Source organism: Triticum dicoccoides, chromosome 3A (assembly GCF_002162155.2).
Source record: "Triticum dicoccoides isolate Atlit2015 ecotype Zavitan chromosome 3A, WEW_v2.0, whole genome shotgun sequence".
Classification (NCBI taxonomy): Eukaryota; Viridiplantae; Streptophyta; class Magnoliopsida; order Poales; family Poaceae; genus Triticum; species Triticum dicoccoides.
This window is the reverse complement of record NC_041384.1, coordinates 437,660,242-437,669,917: the sequence shown is the minus strand read 5'-3', so window position 1 is coordinate 437,669,917 and position 9,676 is coordinate 437,660,242.

Here is a 9,676-nt window from a genome sequence, read left to right as displayed (position 1 = left end):
TTGTAGTGCTCTATCCATCCATGTCTTTGTTTGCAATTATGAAGCACCCTAGCTTGAGTCAATCGAGCTCTATTTTTGCTTCGTTGCGAATCTGGGCAGATCGTCAACTTGTTTGCGATTTTGCCGATGTTATTGTAGTTGATCCGTGCATGCTATGCCATTGTTCTTGCCATTTCTAGCTTGCATTTTGTGCCTTCTTAAGGGATGTATGCTTGTCTTGCCATGACTTGCACCGTGGTGAGTGCATCGAGCTTGTAAACATGCCTTCGTGAGTTATGTTTTAGCATGTCCCAGTTTTCACTAAGTCTGAAAACTGATTATGTTTTTGCTATGTTCACATGCTTGCAATTGTATTTTGTGCTCCCTTTTGGCTCAAGGTCACTAAGGGACTTTTGTTAAGCTTGTTGAGTAGATCCATGCCATGTCATTCTTTGTCATGTTCAGGTCCTGTAGCATGTTGTTTTGTTGCTCCGAAGAGGGCTATATGATCTGAAATTCCAGACAAGTGTTAATTTCACTAAGTCTGAGATCTGTTTTACCATTTGCGTTTTTGCCATGCTTGTTTGAACCTGTTAATGGATGATTTGGCCGTAGCTCAGTGCTAGACTTTTGTTAAGCATCTTGTGTGCATCCCTGCCATGTATTTTGTTGTCATGTTTGGTGGCTGTAGCATGTTCATCTCATTGCATTTAGATGCCTACTTGCTGTAAATCGCAGACTGGTGTCATTTTTGAATCGCTTGCCATTTCCAAACCGTAACTCCGATTCCGGCGTTCTTTATATCGTTTTCAAGCGATTTCATCTCATCTTTACAGTGGCCCACTTGGATTTCCAAGTTGAGGCTAGCTTCATGCATTTCCTGTCATATCTTGCATTTTGCATCCCGCATCGCATCCCGCATAGCATATCATCTTTGCATCGTGTTGTTTGAGTTTGCACGTGGTTGATTATCTCCTTGTTGCTTGTTTGTCTTGTTTGGGTAGAGCCAGGAGACGAGTTTGCTAACGAGGAGCCCGTTGAGTTTGCTTTCGAGGATCCAGTCAACTCTGACAACTGTGCAGGCAAGATGATCATACCCTCGAAATCACTACTATCTTTGCTATGCTAGTTTGCTCGCTCTTTTGCTATGCCATTGCTGCGATGCCTACCACTTTCTTGCAAGCCTCCCAAATTGCCATGTCAAACCTCTAACCCACCATTGTGCTAGCAAACCGTTGATTGGCTATGTTACCGCTTTGCTCAGCCCCTCTTATAGCGTTGCTAGTTGCTGGTGAAGATTGGAGGCCGTTCCTTGTTGGAACATCTTTTATTTACTTGTTGGGATATCATTATATTGCCTTGTTATCTTAATGCATCTATATACTTGGTAAAGGGTGGAAGGCTCGGCCTCTCGCCTAGTGTTTTGTTCACTCTTGCCGCCCTAGTTTCCGTCATATCGGTGTTATGTTCCCGGATTTTGCGTTGCTTACGCGGTTGGGTTATAATGGGAACCCCTTGATATCTCGCCTTGATTAAAGATTTTCCAGCAGTGCCCAACATTGGTCTTACCATTTGCCACCTAGCCTCTTTTTCCCTTGGGTTTCCGGAGCCCGAGGGTCATCTTATTTTAAACCCCCCCGGGCCAGTGCTCCTCTGAGTGTTGGTCCAAATAGAGCCACTTGCAGCGCCACCTCGGGGCAACTTGAGGGTTGGTTTTAGTTGTACGTAGTGTTCATCCGAGTGTGCCCTGAGAAACAGATATGTGCAGCTCCTATCGGGATTTGTCGGCACATTCGGGCGGTGTTGCTGGATTTGTTTTAACCTGCCGAAGTGTCTTGAATTACCGAGATACCGAGTCTGATCGGAATGTCTTGGGAGGGGGTCTATTCCTTCGTTGACCGTGAGAGCTTGTCATGGGATAAGTTGGGACTCCCCTGCAGGGATTGAACTTTCGAAATCCGTGCCCGCGGTTATGGGCAGATGGGAATTTGTTAATGTCCGGTTGTAGATAACTTGAACCTTAATTAATTAAAATGAATCAACTGAGTGTGTTACCGTGATGGCCTCTTCTCGGCGGAGTCCAGGAAGTGGACACGGTGTTGGAGTAATGTTTGCGCAGGTTGCTCTCTAGTTTCTCGCTCGTGCTTTGCCCCCTCTTGTTGCTCTCTTTTGCGGATAAGTTAGCCACCATACTTGCTAGTCGCTTGCTGCAGCTCCATATATTTACCTTGCCATACCTATAAGCTTAAATAGTCTTGATCGCGAGGGTGCGAGATTGCTGAGTCCCTGTGGCTCACAGATTACTGTTACACCAGATGCAGGGCCTGATGATTCCGCTCAAGGAGACGCGTACGAGCTCAAGTGGGAGTTCGATGAAGACTCTCAACGTTACTATGTCTCCTTTCCCGATGATCAGTAGTGGTGCCCAGTTGGGGGTGAACGGGACCGTGTCGCATGTTGGGTTCTCTTTTATTTTTGCGCCATAGTCAGGCCATGAGTGTTTGGATGATGTAATGTTATTTATGCACTTTATTGACGTGGCGAGTGTAAGCCAACTATGTTATCTCCCTTTTTGTTATCATATTACATGGGATGTTGTGAAGATTTCCTAACTTGCGATATATGCCTTCAATGCGATTATATCTCTAAGTCGTGCCTCGACACGTGGGAGCTATAGTCGCATCGAGGGTGTTACATTGTCAGACTCAGCGGCGGGGATAGTCTCCTCCATGTCATCCTCTGAACTGGTCCACTTGTAGCCCTGCTTTGACATCCAGGCAGCCTCAGGTGTGATGACGTCCTCAGACCCGCCAGACACATCCTCTCCAAAGAGCCTCATCACCTTCTTGTCACGGCGGCGACTCTCCTTGTCAGTCACGTGAGCCCTGTACTGTCCCTTCGCCTGCATGCAGAAGAGAGTCTTCATCTTGTCCTTCAGCTTCTTGGCCCATGATGGCTCAGAGGAAGAAGTGGTGGACCTAGCAGCACGGTCCTCAGCAGCAGTCTCAGCAGCAGCAGCCTCCCCCTCACCAGCAGCCCTTCTAGCAGAAGATGCCTCAGCACGAGTAGTGGTGTTGGCCCAGTTGGGCTTAACGCGGAGGCTGATGGACTCATGGCGAATCCAGTCTGGAGCAAGGAACTCATCACCTGGATACGTCTTCTCCCAAGTGGTGGAGAGCAGCAGAAACAGGTACGGTCCATAGATAGGTACCTTGCGAGTGAACACCGCAAACCGAAGCTCACACCACATGATGTGAGAGTCATCAAGTGGCTAAGTCTGAGAAGTACGTGCCTCTGCACACAAGAGCAACATGTCCACTAGATATGCATGGACCTTGTCCTTGTCACCAATGCGTGGGAACAGAGTGTTGCGGAAGATGCGATGCATGATATCCAGAAAGGAGTTCAACACCCAAGATGACTTCCCATTGGGGAGTACCTTCTCAACAAGGAAGGGCTGAAGCTGGTTCTTGTTGGCAGACTCAGAGTTGGCATGGGGGCGGACGCCAACGGGGGTGTGAAGCCCGTCATCAGGAATGTGCAGCAGATCCAGGAACTCTTTCCATGTAGCAGACAGCTGACGGCCATTGGTCATCCAAGTCATCCTCCGCTCCTCCCCGGGATGAAAGTACACTGAGGCAAAGAACTGACAGATAAGCTCAGGGTCATAGTCAAGGTGAAAGGAGATCACCAGCTCAATAGCAAACTACTCCACCAAGTCCAGAGCCTCTCCAAAATAGTCACGAAACTTGTCTTTCTGCAGGTGATGCATGTCTATCCACTTGACATCCACGTAGGTATTCTGCTTGTTCTTGATCACATCCAGATAGATGAGAGCTTGTTGCTTGGTCCAGAACAACTCGGTGCCTCTGAGGATTCACATAGGGATTGATCTTCCGGCGCTCGACATACTCAGTGGTTGAAATCTCATCCATGCCCTTAGCCGGTTCCTTTTGCTTGCTGGCAGTGGTCTTGACATTGCGCTTGGGGGCATTGGAGCCCTCTGGGGCTTCATCTTGGGGGTTGCGCAGACGCTTGGAGCCAGTGTCACGACTGGGATTGGAACGGCGAGAGCCACCACCTGAGACACAGAACGCAAAAACACGCACAACAGCCAAGAGAGATTAATGCAAAGACCACAACAAAGCAAGTGAAACAAGTAGAAAGCATACATGATACATGCCTAGAGAGAGATTTGATCCCTACGGTAGTACTGCCAAGAGCTGCGAAGCTAAGAGAGTAGTACGTCTCTTAGACGCGGTAGTACCGTGCAAGATCACGGTAGTACCGGGTGTAGGAGTGGTAGTACGACCTTAGCACCGCGGCCGGCGCGGTAGTACCGCGCCTGACGGGCGGTAATACTATGAGAGCGGTAGTACCGCACATCGGGCACGGTAGTACTGCACCACGTCAGATCTGAACTGGTTCAAATCTGAGAAAGCCCGCGAAACCACGGCGGTACTACGGTTGGACAAAGCTACCACAAGACAGCATATCAAGTATGTTTCCTAAGCATCACGACTCTCCTACATCCTACTCTTGCATAGATTTGGCCTAAAATCTCAATAACAACAAGTTTCTCCCCAAAAGCCTAGAAGCAAGAGAACAACCAAGAAAAAGAGGGATTTGGGGAAAAACCTTGGTCCATGGCAAGAGGAAGTGGTGGGGAACGATCCCACCGGTCGGAATCCGAGGAGAGTGGCCGGAGACGGAGATCCGGCGAGGGCCTCCAGCGCCGTTCTTGAGAGGGAGAGACGTGGAGAGAGAGAATGAATGGGTATGGGGAGTTGGAACTCCCCTGCCCGAGTCATAACCCCCACGCGCCCTTGACAGCGCGGTAGTACCGTGCCCAGACATGGTAGTACCGTGCTGTGGCGCGGTAGTACCGTGCCTCCCAAAGCGGTAGTACCGTGCCCAGACGCGGTAGTGCCGTGGGCTCAAGAAGATGCATGTTTCGAGCGCGAAAAATTGGATCTTTGCACAAACCACTCCGAGCCAACACAACACCACAAGACCACGCAACACACAAAACCAGAAAGGCACACAACAAACGAACCAACCACGAGACACCACCTCTCCACAAGAGAGGGCGGTGGCCGTAGCCACCTATGTTTGAGTCAATTGGTATGGCACCGCGAAGAATTATCCTTGGGTCCATGACCAAAACTCGTCTTTGAAGCACAAGTACCATCAAACATGGCTAATGTGAAAGACTTGATTGATTTATGCATAATGGGGGGAGGGAGAGTTCATTGAGAGAACATCACTCCCCCTATGTCCATGACTACATCTAAATAGGACAACACGTTGAGTATGGTGGGGTGTGCAAGGGTTCAAGCAACATTGCTCGAATCGATGATATTTAGCTCATGCCTTAACTCGCGAAATCTTGCTTCATCCAAGGGCTTCGTGAAGATATCTGCAAGGTTATCATGAGTGTTGACGTAGTTGAGCTCGATCTCTCCTCGCCTAATGTGATCCCGGATGAAGTGATACTGGATCTCAATATGCTTCGTCTTGAAGTGTTGCACCGGGTTGAGAGAGATCTTGATGGCACTTTCATTGTCACACCAAAGAGGCACTTTGTCACAAGTGACGCCATAATCCTTTAAAGTTTGCCTCATCCATAAGAGTTGTGCACAACAACTACCGGCCGCAACATACTCTGCTTTGGTGTACGAGAGAGACACACAACTTTGCTTTTTGGAAGACCAACTTACCAAAGAGCAACCAAGGAATTGGCACCCTCCGGAAGTGGACTTCCTATACACTTTCTCTCCCGCCCAATCGGAATCCGAGTACCCTACAAGCTTGAAGTTTGATCCTCTTGGGTACCATAAGCCAAAGTTTGGGGTATGAGCCAAATATCGAAAGATTCGTTTGACCGTCACATAGTGACTTTCCTTAGGTGCGGCTTGAAACCGTGCACAAATTCCCACACTCAACATGATGTCCGGTCTAGATGCACAAAGGTAAAGCAAGGATCCAATCATGGAACGATATACCTTGTGATCCACCACTTTACCATTGGGATCTAAGTCAAGTTGGCACTCGGTGGGCATTGGAGTGGAAGCCGGCTTGGCGTCACTTAGCTTGAATCTCTTGAGCATGTCTTGAGTGTATTTGGATTGATTGATGAAGGTTCCTTCTCTTCTTTGCTTCACTTCAAACCCTAGAAAGAACTTCAACTCTCCCATGGAGGACATCTCGAACTTTGAGGTCATGAGAGCGGCAAATTCCTCATTGAAAGCTTTGTTAGGAGAACCAAAGATAATATCATCAACATATAATTGGCACACAAACAACTCCCCTTTGACCTTCTTAGTAAAAAGAGTGGGGTCGATTAGCCCAGCTTCAACACCATGGTCTTGTAACAACTCGGTAAGGTGGTCATACCACGCACGTGGGGCTTGTTTAAGGCCATAGGGTGCCTTATCGAGTTGATACACATGATCGGGAAAGTAGGGATCCTCGAACCCGGGGGGTTGCTTGACGTACACCAATTCATTAATGGGACCATTAAGAAAAGCACTCTTCACATCCATTTGTTGTAACTTAAAGTTATGATGAGAAGCATATGCAATCAACATGCGAATGGATTCAAGACGAGCAACGGGAGCAAAGGTTTCACCGTAGTCGATACCCTCGACTTGGGAGTAGCCTTGTGCTACCAAACGAGCCTTGTTGCGAATGATAATCCCATGGGCATCTTGCTTGTTCTTGAATATCCACTTGGTTCCAATGACATTGTGGTTCCTCGTTGGCCTTGGCACCAATCTCCACACTTTGTTGCACTCGAAGTTGTTGAGTTCTTCGTGCATGGCATTGAGCCAATCCGGATCTTCTAGCGCCTCATAGACCTTGTGGGGTTACACACAAGAGACAAACGCGTGATGCTCACAATAATTTGCTAATTGTCTACGAGTGCTTACCCCCTTTCTTAAGCTTCCAAGCACATTCGTCATGAGATGATCCTTGGTGGAGAGCTTGGAAGCAACCTTGGCGGCACGACGCTCTAATTCCTCCTCGGTGGTGAGTTGAGGAGTGGTTAGTTGATCATCTTGAGCGCCGTCATGAACTTGTTGTAGATCTTGAACTTGCTCGGGGGAGAGAACTTGACCTTGGGCATCACTTGGTGTGTCCACACCGTCTTGAGTATGATCTTGTCCTTGGTCTTGTTCATGAGGTTGAGGGCCTTCACTTTGTTCTTCGGAAGCGTGTGGGCCTTGGGTTGGTGATGGCTCCACTTGAGTGGAGCATTGTCCTTCTCCTTCGTCCACAAGGGGTTCCTCAATGGGTAGGATGAAACCAACACCCATTCTTCTTATGGCTTGAGGAGGAATTTCATCACCTACATCACAAGTGCCACTTTGCTCCACTTGGGAGCCGTTATTCTCATCAAACTCCACGTTACACGTCTCCTCAATAAGTCCCGTGGATTTATTGAGGACACGGTAAGCATGAGAGTTTGTAGCATATCCAACAAATATGCCCTCATAAGCTCTAGCCTCAAATTTAGACAACCGAACACCTTTCTTGAGAATGAAACACTTACACCCGAATACCCGGAAGTACTTGAGGTTGGGCTTGTTACCGGTGAGTATTTCATATGGAGTCTTGTTCAAGCCCTTGCGGAGGTAGAGCCGATTTGATGCATGACACACGGTGTTGATGGCTTCGGCCCAAAAGTTGTACGGAGACTTGAACTCCGCCATCATGGTCCTTGCCGCATCCATCAACGTCCGGTTCTTCCTCTCCGCAACACCATTTTGTTGAGGGGTGTAGGATGTGGAATATTGATGCTTGATTCCCTCGTCACTAAGAAACTCATCCAAGGTGTAGTTCTTGAACTCGGTGCCGTTGTCACTTCTTATTGTCAAGATCTTTGCATTGTGTTGACGTTGTGCTTCATTTGCAAAGTCAATGACGGTTTGTTGGGTCTCGCTCTTCCTCTTGAAGAAATACACCCACGTGTACCTTGAGTAGTCATCCACAATCACCAAGCAATACTTCCTACCTCCAAGACTATTGAAGGATGGAGGCCCAAAGAGATCCATGTGAAGGAGTTCCAAAGGCCTCTTTGAATAAATGATAGTCGTGGGAGGGTGAGCCTTCTCATGTAGCTTTCCTTCGATACAGGCACTGCAAGCACGATCTTTAGCAAAACTAACATTTGTTAGTCCACGGACATGGTCCCCCTTGATGAGACTTTGCAAAGATCTCATATTGACATGGGCTAAACGGCGATGCCAAAGCCATCCCACATCAACTTTAGCCATTTGGCATGTCGCGGTCTTAGTGGGTCGCTCCGAAAAGTTAATCACATATAGACCGTTCTCGACATGCCCAACAAAGGCTACTTTAAGAGTCTTGCTCCACAAGAGGGCCACGGTATCAATATCAAAGAAAGTGGCAAAGCCCATGATAGCAAGTTGACGAACGGAAAGTAAATTGTATGCAAGGGACTCAACAAGCATGACCTTCTTGGTCGTGAGATCATGAGAGATGACCACCTTGCCAAGTCCCAATACCTTAGAAGATGAGGCGTCACCCCACTCGACATTGGTGGGCATAGATGGAACCTTGTGCACGTCCACCACCAAGTCCTTGCTTCCAGTCATATGATTTGTAGCTCCGCTATCGAGCAACCATGATCCCCCACCGGAAGCAAACACCTACAAGAGATCAATGCTTGGTTTTAGGTACCCATTTTGTAATGGGTCCTTTGATGTTAGTAACAAGGGTTTTTGGAACCCATATAGACCATTCAATGTATTCATGAAGAGAACCAACAAATTTGGCATAAACATGCCCATCACTAGCACGGCATAACACATAAGAAGGGTTAAAATCGCCGGCTTTGTTGAGAGGGATGGCATTGCCCTTCTTGACATTGTTCTTCTTCTTCTCCTCAGGGGCACTTTCTCCCTCCCTCACAAAGGTTTGCATGAGGGGAGGAGGTCGTTTGGTCTTGTCATTCTTCTTCTTGTTCTTGGAGTCGGGCACGTACCCAACCCCTTCCTTTGCCACACCTCCCTTTTGGTTGATCAAGAGATCGTTGAGGTTCTTCTTGCCTTGTATGCAAGTCGCAAGACCTCTCTCAAGTTGCTCCTTCAACTTCACATTTTCCTCAACAAGATGTATATGCTCACAACACGGGTTAGTAGCATTTGCATTATCAATTAAAACCATATGAGGAAAATTTGCTTTCTCCTTAGTTAGCTTCACTTGGAGTTGATCATGAGACTCCTTGAGACTAGCGTGAATACCCTTCAAGGCCTTGTGGGCCTTGTCAAGTATATCAAACTCCTCTTTGAGTCTAGCAAGATCAACCCCGAGTTTGGCCTTCTCGGAATTTAGCACACGAGAAACAATGAGGGCATGATCATAATCTTTCTTTAACTTAGCATGATCAACGTTGTGTGACTCCTCAAGAGCCAAACTAAGACCACGCTCTTCCTCAAGAGCATTGGAAAGATCCGAAATCTCATCGGCATAGTCATGACTATGCCCTTCCATCTTAGAGATGGTGTCTTCGTGAGCCTCGATCATGTCATTGGCCTCACCCAGTTGTTCCAAGAGAGCAACAAAGTGCTTCTTGGATTTTCCCTTGAGTTTGCCCATAAAGGCCTCAAACTCGTTAGCCTCCACATTAGCTCCCTCAAGTTCATTAATGCTATCCATTGGGGAAGGATGA